The sequence below is a fragment of the Myotis daubentonii genome, chromosome 6, assembly GCF_963259705.1.
Source record: "Myotis daubentonii chromosome 6, mMyoDau2.1, whole genome shotgun sequence".
Taxonomy (NCBI): domain Eukaryota; kingdom Metazoa; phylum Chordata; class Mammalia; order Chiroptera; family Vespertilionidae; genus Myotis; species Myotis daubentonii.
In genome coordinates, this window is record NC_081845.1 from 94538097 (window position 1) to 94555362 (window position 17266).

The window sequence follows — 17266 nt, forward strand, 5'->3', positions numbered from 1 at the left end:
CCCCCACCCCAAGCTGAGATATCCCTCCAGGACTTCAGCTGCTCTCTGTGGGAGCCTGGCCAGCTCTCTTGTGTCTGCACTTCCTACCAGTTTCTATGTGGTCTCCACTTTACATCCTTGGTTGTCAGGGTTCTCTCCAGCCAGTCTTCAGTTGATTATTAAGGATGATTTTTCTATAGTTGTAATTCCAATTTGGTCCTGGGGGAGTGTCAATGTAGCTTCCACTTAATCCACTGCCATCTTGGAATCCTCTACCACAATTTCTTTATCCCTTTATCAGTTAGGCATTTGGGTTGTTTCTACCTTTGGCTATTGCAAATAACACTGCCGTAAGTATTTGTGTACAAGTTTTTATGTGGACACTAGAGGCCCGGTGCACAAATTCGTGCACAAGTGGGGTCCCTCGGCCTGACCTGCAGGATCAGGCCAAAACTGGCTCTTCAACATCCCTTGAGGGGTCTGGGATTGCGAGAAGGCACAGGCCATGCTGACGGACCCCTCCAGTGCACAATTAGGGCTGGAGAGGGATGTGGGAGGTTGGCCAGCTGGGGAGGGGCCATGAGAGGGCTCCAGGGCATGTCCAACCCGTCTTGCTCAGTCCCAATTGGCTGAACCCCAGCTGCATGCTAACCTACAGGTCGAAGTGTCTGCCCCCTTGTGGTCAGTGCACATCATAGTGAATGGTTGAGCAGCCTTAGCATATCATTAGCATATTATACTTTGATTGGTTAAATGGCTGACTGGTTGATCAGACACTTAGAATATTAGGCTTTCATTATATAGGATATGTGTTCATTTCTCTTGGATATATACTGTTAATCAATTCAATGCCAACCAGGGTCCTCAATTTGAGGTGTGGTGAAAGAGACTTTATTTAGTGCAAACACCTCATTTGTAGAGAGAGAGAGAGAGAGAGAGAGAGGGAGAGGGAGAAACATCGATGTGAGAGTGCAACATGGGTCGGCTTCCTACTGCAAGACCCCTCCCCCCAGCCACCGGGATCCAACCCACAGCCCTTGACTGGGAATCGAACCGGCAACATCCTGGTGCATAGGATGACGCCCAGCCTGCCAGGGCAGCAGGGCTTCTCTGACGGGACAGTGCAGCAGGTCACAGGATGGAGGGAAGTTAGACAGCGGCCTCAGGATGGGCAGGACCCGGCGGCTCCGGGACCTGAGTAGCACGGCTCTGCCACAAGATGCCTCCGTTCTTGCCACCTCCCATCCCCCCATCTCCACCAGCGATGCAGATTCTTGAGAGATTCTGACTGGGCTGGACGGGGTCATGGACCAAGCCCTCTGGCGAGGGACACAGGCATAGTGATTGGCCCAGAAGAATACGGTTGCCAGGGGAGCTGTGGCCCCACCCCCTGCAAGGAAACGATGCTAACAGACAAAACCAGAATGTGATCCACACACCTCGTCCTTCCAGTCCTGAGCCTTTCCACGCCCCGTCCCCTCTTCCTGGGGCCTCTGCTCTCCTGTGGGCCTTGCGGGGGTGTCACCTCCCCTGGGAGCTTGCAGGAGGCCCCCAGCCTGTGTGAGCCCCCTTCCTGAGTGATTTTACAGCTTCTCTCCCTGTAGGCTAACTGTCTGCTTACTTGTCCGTCTGTCTCGCTGGATTGTGAGCTCAGCACAGACACCTGCTTCCCTGCTCCCCGGGGGCCAGGTGGTCTCTCCTGCCTGCCCCTTGCGCTCCAGGTCCCCGCTTCTCGTCTGTTCATGGATGCCAGCGGCCTGTCTCTTCAGCCTGTGTGTCTCTGTCAGGCTCCCGGGAGGCAGACTGAGATGAGTTTAGCGTGTTTATCAGGAATGTTCTCAGGATCAACACCTGCAGAGGGAGAGGGGAGGACACAGGAGTGGACAGAGGGAGGGGTCGGGTTCTACACGATCCCCAAAACATCCTCCGCCCATCTTATGGGGAGCTTGGACCTGGAATGTGAGGGGACCAGGCTTTAACCTGCTCATCGGGTTCTGCTGCCCAGAAGGGGGCGTGGCTTTGGCAAGACAGCTCTCTTCAGTAGAAGCAGCCCTTCAAGGGGCGACAGGGCAAGTCTCCAGTGGGCACTTCCTGCAGCGGGGTGGGGTGGGGCAGGGAGAGGGAGATGGGTGGGGGGGGAGAGGATCAGGTCCTTCATTCCAAAGGAGGGTCCGGGCAGCGCTCGAGACCACGCCCAGGCTTGTTCAAGTTCCTGAGAAAGAGTCTGTGTCCCCCCAAAGCCAACGGGCTGCGCTCAGGCAGCTGCCAAGTCACTTGGGACAAACAGCCCTCCAGCCTGCGATGGGAGGGACCCCAAAGAGGTGCAGGGGAGCCTCCAACGTGGCCCTGCAAGTTCAGGGACAGGCGGACGAGATGGCTGGGCCCCGGCTCGGAGCAGGGCTGGCGAGCCCAGGAAAGCGTCCGAGTGAGGACAGGAAGGAGGGTGAGGCTGCGTCTGCCTCGTCCCAGAGCAAGTCTGGAGACGGGCCCTGAGCTGGTGCGGTGGCTAAAGGTATCGCTGGGGATGGGCTCTGTCACATTTAGCATGTTGACCTCATCCTCATCGTCACACGGTGGCGGCTGCACCTCTGGCCACCACATCTGTGCTCCCCTCGAACCAGGCGAAGGGGGAGGGACCCAGAAAGGAGAGGGAAAGAGGAGGGCAAAGGCTCCTGCAGCGGCCACTTCACTCGGAAAGAAACGGCTGCTCCCAGGCTCCCACCTCCTGCTCATTGGTCACAGTTGTGCCCCAGGCTGCTTAGCAGCAAGAGGGGCCGGGAAGGCGCCTTTCGGCCTTCTAGCCGCAGGGTCAGGGAAGGGAGGGACAGGGGCTTGGGGTAACGTTCCGATGGCTCACCCACTGTGTGTGCCGCTGCCACCTACTGCTGCGTGACCTTGGGCAAGCCACTTAACCTCGTGTCCCTGGCGAGAAAGAGGAGATAACCATAGCGTCTATACCAGCGTCCTCAACCTGTGGGTCACGACCCCTTTGGCGGTTGATGACCCTTTCACAGGGGTCTCCTAAGACCATCCTGCATATCAGATATTTACATGATGATTCACAACAGTAGCAACATTACAGTTATGAAGTAGCAACGAAAATAATTTTATGATTGAGTCACAACATGAGGAACTGTATTTAAAGGGCCAGAAGGTTGAGAACCACTGGTCTACACCGTTAGGCGAGTTCACACCACAGCCCCTGGTACATGGGAAATTCGCAGCGAATGTTAGCCGGCTCGTGAGGACTGATGCTCATGACCCCTGTGGCGGCACCTGACTGGCGGCATCTGGGGGAGGCGCCGACCTGCCGGGCTCTGCCTCGGATGGACGGACGGGCGGACGGATGCACAGCTCACCGAGGAGTGTGGGACGTGCCCTGGGGAGGCAGGGGGGCCAGGGCTTGGTTCAGTGTGAGGTGTTTGGGGTCAGAGACAGGGGCCAGGATGTGGGGATGCAGCTGAGTGTGGCTGTGTCCCCAGGCCCTGGGGTGGGGCCAGGCAGCCTTTGGCTTGGGGGCTGGGGCCGCTCGGTGGGAGGGTGAAGGTGGCAGGTGACCGGCTGGCTGGGCCCTCTGGCTGGCGGCTTCATTGTGGGGAGTGGAATTTGGCCTGAGGCCCAGTGACTCATTGCTCTTCTCCGCTGTTGGGGAATCAGGACAATCGATTGTGAGCAACTTTAATAAACTGATTCAATTTGATGAACAAAAGAGGCAGAGGGAGGGAGTATGTATTGCTTCCAGCCAGAGGCCAGTGGCTCATCTTGGCTCATAACCCTGTCCGGCGGCGGCTTAAATAAATGAGTGCAGCCCCGGCTGGTTTGGCTCAGTGGATGGAGTGTTGGCCTTCGGACTGAAGGGTCCCAGGTTCGATTCTGGTCAAGGGCACATGCCTGGGTTGCGGGTTCAATCCCCAATAGGGGGATGCAGAAGGCAGCCAATCAGTGATTCTCTCTTATCAGTGATGTTTCTATCTCCCTCACCCTCTTCCTTCCTCTCTGAAATCAATGAAAATATGAAAAAATAAAATAAAATAAATGAGTGCAATTGGCCTGGCTGTGGGTGCGCCCCCCGAGCCAACGGAGGAACCACAGCTGTGCGGCCGGTGCGCGCTGCTCCCCATGAGCAGAGGCCCTTGGGGGCCCGGGACAGCGTGGCCAGGCACCGTGGGCTCAAGCTCACAGGCGGCCCCCACACCTGCGACACCCCGCGCACCCCAAGTGTCCAGGGCATCCGTCAAGCAGGAAGCCCTCCCACCCAGCCCCGGGGACCCTCCCCATCCTCTACCCACACTGGCCTGAGAAGCTGCCCGGCCCCTTCCCATCCCACGCCCAGCCGCAGGCCCCTCAGAAATGTGGGCACAGGAGCAGCCTCTGGGCCTCAGGAACCCGGGCCAGCTCTTGGCGGCCCGGCCTTTGGTGGGGCTTGAGCGCTTGGCTCTCTCGCTCTCTCCCGGGACCTGCACTCCCTGGCGCTGCCTCCAGTCCGTTGCCTCTGTCCTCCCTGAGAGGACCTGCTGGAGTCTCTCTCCTCACAGGCCCCGCCCGCAGGCACCTGGCCGAGGGGTTAAGAGCCGGCTCAGAGCGCACTGCTGCGTTGGTGCGATCTTGGGCCCATTAGGGCACCTCTCTGTGCCCCAGTTTCCCCATCTGTGAACTGGGCATCACAGTTGGGCCCCTGGGTGGTTGTGAGGTTCAGTGAGTGTGTGATGGGGGGTGCTGTGCCTGGGAAGTGAGTGTGTGATGAGGGGGCGCTGTGCCTGGGAAGTGAGTGTGTGATGAGGGGGCGCTGTGCTTCCCGTGAGCACGCGAAGTGCCAGCACTCAGGAGCAGCAGTGGGTGATGGGCAGGGGGTCCCGGGCAGGGGGTCCCCTCGGCCAGGCAGGTGTCTCAGCGCTGCATGTGGGAGCACCTGGGAAATGAACCCTAACATCCCGACAAGGCCTTCGGGTGCGGGGGGGGGGGGGTCCCGAGGGGGTGGCATCAGAACCATGACTCTCAGGCACCGATGTGACCTCGCGCTGTAGGCTGAGAACCTCCAGGCTAGAGAAGGATGAGCAGGTGACAGCCCGGCTCAATGGAGGCCATGTGGATTCCCAGCCAGGCATGGCTACCAGGACGAGGGGCAGAAGAGGTGAGGGTGTGGGGTAGGGGTAGGCACAGAGGCTGAGGTGGGAGGGGGCTCTGAGGCATAGGTGGGAGGGCAGGTGGCAGGGGCGGGGAGGGGGTGGGGAGGCACCTCTTCAGCTGTCTGCCTGCTGCCCCGCCCCCCCTCCGGGCCCTGCCAGCTGCTGCTGCCTTCCTCCCTCCTGTCCGGCCCACGGGCTCCAGCTGCTGCCTGCCTCCTTAATAAAGGCAGATTGCTGCTCAGCTCGGCCCAGCACGCCTGATGGGCCATTAATATTCCAGGAAGATGAGCTCCCCTCTGCTCCCTCCCCTGCCACCGCTGGGCCCTGCCTGACGGAGGGGGGCCTCTGGCTCAGGAGTCTGCCTGAGGTCACCTCTGGGCGTAGGTGCTGCCCTATCTCTGTGGGCCCTTCCGGGGTTCACAGGTAGAACATGAATGAGAGCGAGTGCAAGGGAGGCATGTGGAGCCCGCTCGGTGCTGGGCGGCATGAAATCTAAGGGGTCCAATCCAGCCCTTCTGGTGGGCTCAGAGCATGCAAGGGACCTGCCCACAGTCGTGTGGCAGGAGTGGAACCCCGTGCTCTCTGCATCTGGGACCCCAGGGCCCACACTCCCTCCTCAGAGGCCTCCTGCTTGGGGCGGAGGTGGGACAAGAGCTGCCTCTGGGAGCTGCAGGGGAGGAGGGCGTTCAGAAGCCCCGTCTTCCTCACCAGGACCCCCACCCAGACCTGCTGCCCTGTGAGTGGGCAGCGAGGAGGCCCCAGCCCAGCCCCTCCCCCGTGGGGCCTCTGGTGACTTCCTCCCTGCCTGGCGCTGGCAGAGGCTCCGCCGGAGGAAAGTGGGAAGCAGCCGGCAAGGGACCCAGACCGCTGAAGACTGATTTAGACACACCCTCCCGAGTCCCACATTCTCTGCCAGCTCCAGCTCCCAACCACGTGCAGACACATGTCACCCCACTCCCACACTGCTCCTGCACACAGCACACACCACATAGACATCCCCCTAACGCGCAACACGCACCGCACAGGCCCACGCATGCCGCACACACACTCGGTGCGCATGGAGCTCACCCATCCCCGGGCTCCCAGTCAGCGTGTGGACGCCGCTGCTGCCCGTCTGCGCCTCTGAACGCAGCGCTGGGCTCCTATCCGATCAGGTGGCCCGGTGAGCCCTGCTTCCTGGTAGTCGCCCGTGTCGTCCTCCCTGGGCCTGCGCTGGCCCAGGCCACATGGCAGCAGCCATGCGCGTGGCTTAGCAGCTGGTGCCTTAGAAGCCTTGCGGCTTCTGCAGGGTCTCCGGGTGCTCACTCCCGGAGACTTCTGGGAATGTGGCCTCCATGCTGTGAGGGGCCGATAGGGGCTCCTGCTGAGCTCCCAGCCCGAACCACCTGCCGGGGGAGGAAGTCGCCTTGGACGTCCAGCCCCGTTGAGCCTCCAGATGACGCCTGCCCCAGCGCCATCTGACCGCAGCCTCATGAGGGACCCGCAGTTAGAAATGCCTGGTGAGCCCGGCGAGCCCATGAGAAACAGAGCACAGTGTGAAGCACTCGGTTTGGGGTTGGCCATAGACAATCGGACAGTATGAGCTGGTGAGACGTAAGGCAGAATGGCCTGGGCTTGCAATCCCGGCTCTGCCATGTCTGTGGGTTGCCTGTGGGGCCACTCTCAGGGTGGGTGGGGGGTGGGGTTGGGAACCAACACTCACCCGTCCTGGCCACACAGGGACCTGAAAGGAAAGGAGGAGCAGGTGGGACTGGGTTTCAGACCCGGGTGTTAGGGCAGACCCAGCGGCAGGGAGCAGAAAGCCCTCAGGGGGTTGCTCACAATGGAAGCATGTCCTTGTCTGTGTGACGTCCAGAGGTGGGCAGAGGCTGGCATGGCGCTCGGTGCAGGCTCAGGCACTGCTCGCACACGCTGGGGTGCCTTTCGCTTTGTGTTCTGCGTTCTGCTCACCGCAGAATGGAACGTGAAGTTGGGCAATGCAGGTCCTGTCGGGCTTCTTCTCTCTTCTTGCTCCATCGTGTGCGGCTTCCATTCCCGAGGTCACTCCCACTTCAGGATCCAGGGTTGCTGCTGGAGCTCAGACATTACACCTGCATCCCACTGCCAGGAAGGAGGAGCGATGAGGCCACATCTCCCCCCTTCACTTCTTGGAAAGACACTGCCACTTAGGGTCCAGACTCAGTCCTATGACCACATCCAGCTGCAAGCAAAGTTGGGAAGGCATGACATGCCCAGCTGCAGATCGGGAGTTCGCAGAGGACAGTGGAGAGTGGGGGGCTAGCAGACTCTGGGGCGGGGGAAACCCTTGTTCTCTGGATGCGGGGATCTCTGGGCCCAGACACCAGAGGGGGAGGAAGGCAGAGCCGGGATGAGGCAGAGAGCCAGCCTCAGAAGACACCCTTTGGTGTGTCATGTGATACGGTCCTTCCCAAACCTCAGGGGCTTGTTGAAAGGCACAGCTCTCAGGGGCTGTCCCGTACTTGAAACAAGACAGATGGGAGGTTCCCAACGTCAGGGGCGTATTTCACAAGGAGGGGCCGCTACGGAGGACACGGAGTCCACACCCTGCTCTCCCAGGGGCAGGCCCTGCGCACAGGCTCTCGAACCCAGCATGTCTGTAATGGACACCTCGGCACCTCCCCTCCTCCCCGACAGTGCTGTCCCGTCTGCAGGCTTCCCCCGGGTTCAGCCCAAGCCAGACACCTGGAGACATGCTGGACTCCTCCATCTCTCTGCCCCCCAATCCGTCACCACGCCCCGCCCCTCACCATCTCCAGCTCCTGGCATCTTGCCTGGATGACTGCGGTCACAGCAGAATGACTGTCCCTGTCTCTCCCTGCTCTAACCCAGTCTCTGCACGGTCCCCAGGGCCTCCAGCCCTGGCAGCGCGAGGCCCCCAGGGGTTCTCACTGCCTCCAGGGCAAGTAAAGTTGCAGCCCCAAGACACAGGCCCCAGGAGCCGCCCCGCTCCTCACCTCAGCTGCTCTCAGCTTCTGGGAGCCCCACCCCTGCCTGTGGCTGCTGGTCCCTTCCCACAGGTTCCGCTGTGACACATTCTCGCTAGTCCTCGCACTCGTTTTTGTGTCCTCACAGTTCCGTATTTTCGAGTTCAATGTAAAGGACCTCACCCGTTTTTCCCAAGGGACCCAGCTCCTCTATCCAGGTAAGCCTTTACCCTCCCGGGCCTTGGGGCCTTCACACGCCGTTCCTCACTGCAAGGCCGCTCCTTCTCCCCTGTGAGGCCTCAGCTTACATGTCATGTCCCCAGAGAAGGTAGAAATGCTGGGACTTTGGAAAATAAAGTCTTTTTTATTTTTAAATTAAAATTTTTTGAGAGAGAGAGAGGGAGAGAGAGAGAATATCATTGATCAGCCGCTTCCTGCATGCCCCCTACTGGGGATTGAACTCAAAACCCGAGCATGTGCCCTGATGTGGAATTGAACCGGTGACCTTTTGGTGGCCGGGACGATGCTCAACCAACCGAGCCACACCAGCCAGGATGGAAAGAAAGTCTTTAAAAAAGTTAAATTTCCCGTATGACTCAGCAATTCCACTCCTAGGCATCTCCCCAAGAGAGGAACACGCACAAAGACGTGTGTGAAACGCTCACAGCAGCTTATTCATGAGCCCCAAGCTGGAGGCAGCCCGAGTGCCCCGCTGGGGCTGATGAACAATGCGGTCTGTCCGTTCAGGGGGCAGCTAGTCAGCCACAGAGAGGCTGGGCGCGGGCACCTCGGCAACACGGGCCTCCAAAGCTGGACAGCCGACGCCGTGTTGTAATCCGTTTATATGAAATTTCCAGAAAAGGCAGAGCAGAAGCAGAAAGTAGATTAGCAGTCTCGGGGAATGGCATTGGCTGTATTTGAGCTTAAGGAGTCTTTTTGGGGTGAGGAAAATGTTCTAAACTGTGTTGTGGTTGATGGTGGCAGCACACAGTAAATTCACCAAATATTGTCCATGTGAGATGGTGAGTGTTATGGTCTATAAAATATAACTTGTTGCTTTGCAGCTCCTGCCCCAGATGCCCCGGAAGAACCAGTTGCCGTTTATGAGCTCCTCTTCAAGGAGGGGGTGATGGTGGCCAAGAAGGACGTGCACATGCCCAAGCACCCCGAGCTGGCGGACAAGAACGTGCCCAATCTCCACGTCATGAAGGCCAGGCAGGTAGCCGGCCGGGCGCTGCTGGAGTGGGTGCCGATGGAGGGGTTTGCGGCGGCTGCCCAAGGCCAATGCCCAGGAGGTCAGGACAGCCTGCGCTGCTTGCTGCCTTGACGGGCCGTGAGGTAGATGCACCTGAACACCTGCCTACTGCGCAGCCAGCTCCCCTTTGCACCGCTGTTCCTAGCGTCAAGCCTCCGGTTAGGTCTCAGCCGCAGTTTTCTGTCTTGCAGTCTCTCAAGTCCCGGGGCTACGTGAAGGAACAGTTTGCCTGGAGACACTTCTACTGGTACCTCACCAACGAGGGCATCCAGTATCTCCGCGATTACCTGCACCTGCCCCCGGAGATCGTGCCCGCCACCTTGCGCCGCAGCCGCCCTGAGACTGGCCGCCCAAAGATCTGGAGGGGAGTGACCTGCGATTCACAGGAGGGGAAGCTGACAGAGATACTCACAGAGGGAGAGTGACGCCCCTCCCCTCACCTGCCGAGGAGCATGCCCAGGCCGGGGCTGGGGCTGGGGCTGGGTCAACAACCAAATTCCGCACACAGGTGGGTTTGGTCATGGACGTGGTCAACCCCTTAGTAAAGTTGGAGGGGTTATTTTATGTTAAATAAACTTATGGCCAAAACATTACAAAACCAGCTCATTAAAGCTGTAAAATAAAAACCAGTATTGAAAGAATCACGTCCCCAGAGCAGCCTTGCTGACCGGCTCCCCAGCCCCTGCGAGGGCGCCCTCCGTGCGGTCTCCTGGCCCCGGGCTTTGCCACGCCCCGTGCCCATGGGAACCGTGTTTGTGATCTGATTCCTGAGACCTTCTCCTCCAGCATGGAGCCCCCGGGGGGAAGGGCCTGGCTCTGCTTTCTTTGAAGCAGTTTTATTGAGATGTAATTTACATGCCGTACGATTTATCCACTTAAAGTGTAAAATCCAATAGTATTGAATTAGAATATTCATAGAAAGGCGCAGCCTTCACCACAATCAATTTCAGAACATTTTCATCACCTCGAAAAGAAGCCCTGTCTTGTCAGCTCTCGCCCATCCCTCACTCCCCTCAGCCATAAGCAACCACTAACCGACCTTGTTTCTGCAGACCTGCCTAGTCTGGAAATTTCATGTAAGTCACATAACATGTGGTCTTTCTGGTTGGCTTCCTTCATGAGCATGTTTTCAAGGTCCATCCATGTTGTAGCGTGGAGCAATACTTCATTCCTTTTTAGGGCTGAATCCTATTCCATTGTACAATATACCATATTTTATTTTTTTCACATTTATAAATCAGGGGGGTTTTAATTGCCTACATTTATTCTTATTTCATATACAGTCATTTTCATAGGCCTGGAGGGTGTATGAGAACCTCAGAAGTTATGTAGCACACCTTTTCATCTCTAGCTAAACTCTCTGAGCAGATGACCAGCTGTGTATGGTCCATCATTATTGTGAATGTCCAAGGACCAGGTCTTGCTCAGTACACACCAGGCAGGAAGTTTTGACTCATATTCAACCCAAATCACACTGTGTTAGGAGGAATGTAGAAGAATAAATTGCCACCCTACCTACCACGACCCTTTCCATGTTAACCACCTTTTGCTTCGGTTGGGTATCAGTGTGGGCTAGCCAGGTGTCTGTGCGCCTTCATCTGACCTTACATCCTTGGAAAGCCGAGAGTCAGGGAGGCGATGCCAACCAGCTTTTCACCCATTGTCAAGCTTCACCCACAACCAGTGAATTCTGGATTTTTCCCCAGAGAAAATAAAACATCATCCTCAGTATTTACAACATGGAAGGAGTTTTGGTCACATGCTCCAAAGCACATTGTTCTTTTTCTTGGTCCATCTGTTGTGCCTATAAATTCATGTCAATTTTAAATAAATGTGTCATCCCCGTTGCAATGTAAGCTCCATGAGGGCAGATTCCTAGTCTGCCATCCAGCAGCACATTCCAAGTGCCCAGCGTGATACTTGGGGCACAGAAAGCTCTTTATTCCTGGAGAATTGACAAGTGCCTTTCAAAACTATTACAGCCCAACACTCCTATTAAAAGGATATAAAAATTGAGTCTGTAAAAGTAATTCTTAAAAATGACTTAACCCCCTTCCCCTCCAAAAAAGCCTAGCAGTCTTGGCTCAGTGGATTGAGCATTGGCCCATGGACTGTAGGATCCTGATTCCTGCAACCAAGGGCACTTACCTTGGTTGCAGGCTCGATCCCTGGCCTGGTTGGGGTGCGTGCAGGAGGCAACCAATAAATGTTTCTCTCTCTGTCTCTTCCCCTCTCTTCCTCTCTCTCTAAAAATCAATAGAAAAATATTCTCGGGTGCAGATTAACAACAACAATAAAAAAGCACAAAAAAATAAAAACAAACAAACAAAAATGACTTGTTCTAGATTATGTAACTTGTTAATGACAGAGCCAGGATTAGAATTTTGTATTCTGATTGCCCATTCACATTCTCGGTCCATTTCGTGAGAGAGGCTCTTATACTTAATTGGAGGCCCGGTGCATGAAATTCATGCACTCAGAGAAGGGGTCCCATAGCCTGGATTGCGAGAGGGCACAGGTCAGGCCGAGGGACCCCACCAGTGCACAATTGGGGCTGGGAAAGGACGCGGGAGGTTGGACAGCTAGGGAGGGACCGCAGGAAGACTCCAGGGCATGTCCAGCCCATCTCACTCAGTCCCGATTGGCTGGACCCCAGCAGCAAGCTAACCTACTGGTTAGAGTGTCGGCCCCCTGGGGGTCAGTGCATGTCATAGCGACTGGTCAACTGGCCAACTGTCTGCCCCCTGGTGGTAAGTGCACGTCACAGTGAGCGGTTGAGCTGCCTTAGCATATCATTAGCATAGTATGCTTTGATTGGTTGAATGGCCAACTGGACAACCAGACACTTAGCATAGTAGGCTTTTATTATATAGGATACCCTGGGCAGACAACACTACTGATGAGTAAGGCACAGAAATGTTTGATCTAGCATTTCTTGCAATGTTGGTTTGGTCACTCCTTTAGCCTTTTTTTTTTTTTTTTTTTTTTTTTGTCTGGGAAACTTCACTTCACCATCTATTTTGAATGAATGATAGACTTTCTGGATAGAGCAGTCTTGGTTTCAGATCCTTGCTTTTCATTACCTTGAATACTTCATGCCCTTCCCTTCTGGCCTGTAGTTTCTGATGAGAAATCAGCTGAAAGCCTTATGGGAGCTCCTTTGTAGGTAACAGGTTGCTTTTCTCCTGCTTCCTTTAAGATACTCTCTTTGGCATTTTAATTATGATGTGTTTGGGCATAGGCCTTTTTTGGTTCTTCTTGCTTAGCACTCTCTGTGCCTCCTGAATTTGTGTGCCTTTTTCCTTCACCAGGTCAGGGAAGTTTTCTGTTATAATTTCTTCAAATAGGTTCTCTATACCTTGCTCAGTTTCTTTACCTTCTGGTACTCCTATGATGTGGATATCATTACATTTGTCACATAGCTCCCTTAAACCAGTGGTTCTCATCCTTCCTAAAGCTGTGTGACCCTTTAATATAGTTCCTCATGTTGTGGTGACCCCCAACCATAAAATTATTTTCGTTGCTACTTCATAACTATAATGTTGCTACTGTTATGAATCGTAATGTAGATATCTGATATGCAGGATGTATTTTCATTGTTACAATTGAACATAATTAAAGCATAGTGATTAATCACAAAAACAATATGTAATTATATATTGTGAAATATTTATTTCTAATTACAAATAAATGAAATTTTGTCTTGAAGCATGGTGTAGCATGGGTAACAGTCTTAATATAACAACAGTAAATTACATTGCTACATTTTGCGACAGTATGCGTAAAAAGTCAACGTCAGTGCGAAGGTTGAGATTGCTTCTTTCTCTCCAAATCAGAAATTCTTGGGGCAGTCTTTGCAAGAGCATAACAAAGGTCATCTTCCACAACAAGTCTACTTCTGTATTTAGACTTGATACCCAACAAGCTGGAAAACCTGTTTCACAAAGATATGTTGTTGGAAATGGAAGAAGAAGGTGCAACACAGTCTCAGACAGAACAGGATATGATTGCAAACACTTGATCCAGAATTTTGTAACTGGCATTGTAGAGAAATCAGTTCTCACTGCATCGTTGTTAATAAGTTCAATGAATTCCTCTTGTGCTGTCTCAGGAACATCTACAACTGTGACTGTGAATGGGCTTCTGGCAAGTGCAAATGGGGTGTCAGGTAGATTTGGAAAGTACGATGAAATTTCATCTGCAAGAATGTGCAAGTGTTCTTTCACAGAAATTATCATCATAATCCTTTTGTCTGGTTCAATGTCATGTTCCTCAAAGAAAACAGATAAGGTAGGCAACATGTAAATTTTATTTTCATCAATATTTTTTGCCAAAGCTGAAGTTTTATTTGGAGAGATCGGATCTTTTCAGACAAATCGAGGCATGTTGCATTTCATCCTTGCAGTGATAAATTTAATTCATTCAAGATGGCAAAGATGTCAACCAAGTAAACTATTTTCTGCAGTTCACTTTTATCGCCAAAAAGTGCCTCGAACTGCGGTCTTGCTTTCTGATTAAAAAACGTTTTGAGCCCTAGCCAGTTTGGCTCAGTGGATAAAGCGTTGGCCTGGGGACTGAAGGGTCCCAGGTTCAATTCTGGTCAAGGGCATGCACCTTGGTTGCGGGCACATCCCCAGTAGGGGGTATGTAGGAGGCAGCTGATCGATGCTTCTCTCTCATAGATGTTTCTAACTCTCTCTCTCTCTCCCTTTCTCTCTGTAAAAAATCAATAAAATGTATATTAAAAAAAACGTTTTGAGTTCATCACGAAGCTCAAAAACACGTTTTAAAATTTTCCCTCTTGACAACCATCTCACTTCAGTGTGAAAAAGCAGAGCATTGTTCAGAGCATCCAACTCGTTGCACAGTTGCAAAAACAGTCGACTGTTTAAAGTGCTCACCTTTACAAAATTGACACAACTTATGACGCTTTTCATTACTTCTTTTAACTCTTGTGGCAGCGTCTTCATTGCTAATATTTGCCGATGAATCATACAGTGAGTTCCTATGACTTTTGGTGACTCATTCAGTACCAAACATCGAAATCCAAATCGACATCCTAGCATAGCTGGAGCACCATCTGTGCAAACACCACAAACCTTTTCCCAAGAGATCTTGTGCTCTTTCAGAAAAGAACCAATGGTGTCAAATACATCATGTGCAGTAGTTGTCATTTCAAGAGGTTTGCAAAAAAGAAACTCATCTTATAGTTGCCATCATAATATACCTCACGTAAACCAGTAACTGTGAACAGTTTGCAACGTCTGTAGATTCATCAAGCTGGAGACTAAATATTGGAAGTGGAGCAGATTTAATTTCCTGGATTACCTGATCAAGAATATCAGCAGACATGTCATCTATTCTTCTGCGTACAGTGTCGTTAGATAAGGAAATTGCACTCAATTTTGTAACAAATTCGTCTCCGATCATAACTCAAACAATGTCTTTGGCTGCTGGCAACAGTAAATCCTCAGCAATGGTGTGAGATTTCATAGCTCTGGCGATTCTGAGTGCCACCAAATATGAAGCTTCAACAGCTGCTATGTTTTGTTTGTGGTACTTGCCACCAGTGTCAAGTCTGGCTTTCTTGAGTCGATCAGCCTTGCTTCTAAAATAGTTGGTATCCTTGCCGGCAAAGCTCAGATGCTTGCTATCAAAATTGTGTTTTAGTTTGTTTGGATCCATAGATTTGGCTGATAGAACTTCACAACAAATAACACATTGCGGTTTCTCAATTCCGGCTGTAATTATTGAGGTAAAACCATACTGTAAAAAATCCTCACTATATTTTCTTTTCTTAATGTTCTTCTCTACACGATCCATTGTCATGGGATGGTTTGCTAATGAAAATAATATATAACAATAGCTTTAATAATACAAAAGATGATACATGGCATAGTTCAGTCAATACAGTTCATTAAAGTGTCCTATGATTTACCATTCTGTGTTTTTTTTTTTTTTTTACTTACCTGTTACTATCACAAGGGGGCAGTATTCACATCAACCACAACTGAATATAAAAAGACCAATCAGCATCCAGATTAAGTTCCCATGGTACAGATAATTTGTTTTTGCAGTAGTTGATGATTTTACAGTACATGATTTTACATTTACCCAGTAATTATAATTCATGAAGTGTCATTTTACCTCCAGTACTGCTGCTTTTAACACAGTAGCTGCTTTTAACAGAGTAGCTGCTTTCAACACAGCAGCTGCTTTCTACACAGTAGCTGCTCTCTACACATGTGTGACTGGTCCGCATAAGCACATTATGGCGCCAACCCTGTCACATACACCTGTATTTGTGAGGGGTGTATGTGATGGGGTTGGTGCGACGATGTCATCACGCCGGGTACTCGTATGTGGGCGTATCTGCATGTGGGCGGACCTGCCTGGAGACGGATAGAGGAGCGGTGTCTCGGTTCCCAAGACCATCAAAAATATGTGTTTTCCGATGGTCTTAGGCGACCCCTGTGAAAGGGTTGTTTGACCCCCAAAGGGGTCGCGACCCACAGGTTGAGAACCACTGCCTTAAACTTTCCTCATGTTCTTTGCTTTTTCTTTTTGCTTCTCTGACTGATTTTTTTTCTACCCTGTCCTCTAATTTGCTGATCTGATCCTCGGCTTCCTCTAATCTGCTGTTTATTCTTTCCAATGTATTCTTTTTTAAAAAATATTTTTATTGATTTCAGAGAGGAAGGGAGAGGGAGAGAGAGAGATAGAAACATCAATGATGAGAGAGAACCATTGATTGGCTGCCTCCTGCACACGCCCTACTGGGGATTAAGCCTGTAATCTGAGCATGTGCCCTTGACTGGAATTGAAGCCAGGACCCTCCAGCCTGCAGGCCAACGCTCTATCCACTGAGCCAAACTAGCTAGGGCCAATGTATTCTTTATTACTGCTATGTCAATTTTTATATTCGACTGGTCATTTTTCATAGTTTCTATATCTTTTTGCATGCTGTTGAGTATTCTTGTAATCATGATTCTGAACACTATATCTGAAAAATTGCTTAACTCCATTTCATTTAGCTTTTTCTTCGGGAGAATCCTCTTGTTCTTTCATTGGGGCTTGTTTTTTGTCTCTCCACTTTGACTGCCTGTTTGGGTTTGTTTCTATGTATTAGATCTGCTACAACTCCCAGTCTTTTGGAGGGTCTCTGGTGCAGGACAATGTCAGACGTTGTTTGTGACTGCCCCTGAGTGCCCCGTTTGGAGCTCTCAGCAATCTACAGCTTGTGGCTCCCTCTGCTGGGACTGGGTGCATTTGGAAAGGACCAAGATGCGCACCAAGGTTTGTTTTTCCTGGACCCTGGTCCAGAAGCAGATCAGGCAAAGACTCAAAACAACCAGAAAACTGCCTTTGCCTGCAGGCTGACTGTTATGCTCAGTCTCTTAATGAGTATCAGGCTGTAGATCATAGCAAGGCGTAAACTCCGCAGGGTAGGGTGAGAGGTTTTCCAATGGGTGGGGCAACTGCTCACCCCCAGGCACAAGCTGCCTGGATGGTTAAGGTCTGCCTGAGAAAGATGTCCTCTGCAGTATGGGGAATGACTCAGCACAGGAATCCAGGAGGCGGCCCTCCAAGCTCTACCTCCAGAGCCCCCAATCCTGGATTCTCCTCACACAGCTATAGTCCACTCTGCCCTCCCCCTGCCACAGCCCAAGGTGAATGGCTGCACATGAAATTTTGTGTGTTGGCATTTTAAGAGGGTGCCTGAATTTCCAGCTATCTATCCCTGGCAGACAGAAACCCCATTGCTTTTCACAGCCAGATGTTACATGGACAATTTTCTCAGTTCTGGTGCTCTGAGCTGGGGAATCCAGTTTCAGGATTAGACCCCAGAGTTCTCAGTGGGACCCCCCCCACCCCAAGCTGAGATATCCCTCCAGGACTTCAGCTGCTCTCTGTGGGAGCCTGGCCAGCTCTCTTGTGTCTGCACTTCCTACCAGTTTCTA

At 52.4% G+C, this 17266-nt stretch overlaps 1 pseudogene; it reads left to right on the top strand.

Annotated features, from left to right (window-relative positions):
* Positions 1 to 1970: 1970 nt before the first annotated feature.
* LOC132237640 (small ribosomal subunit protein eS10-like) lies at positions 1971 to 9875 on the top strand (annotated as a pseudogene).
* Positions 9876 to 17266: the final 7391 nt, after the last annotated feature.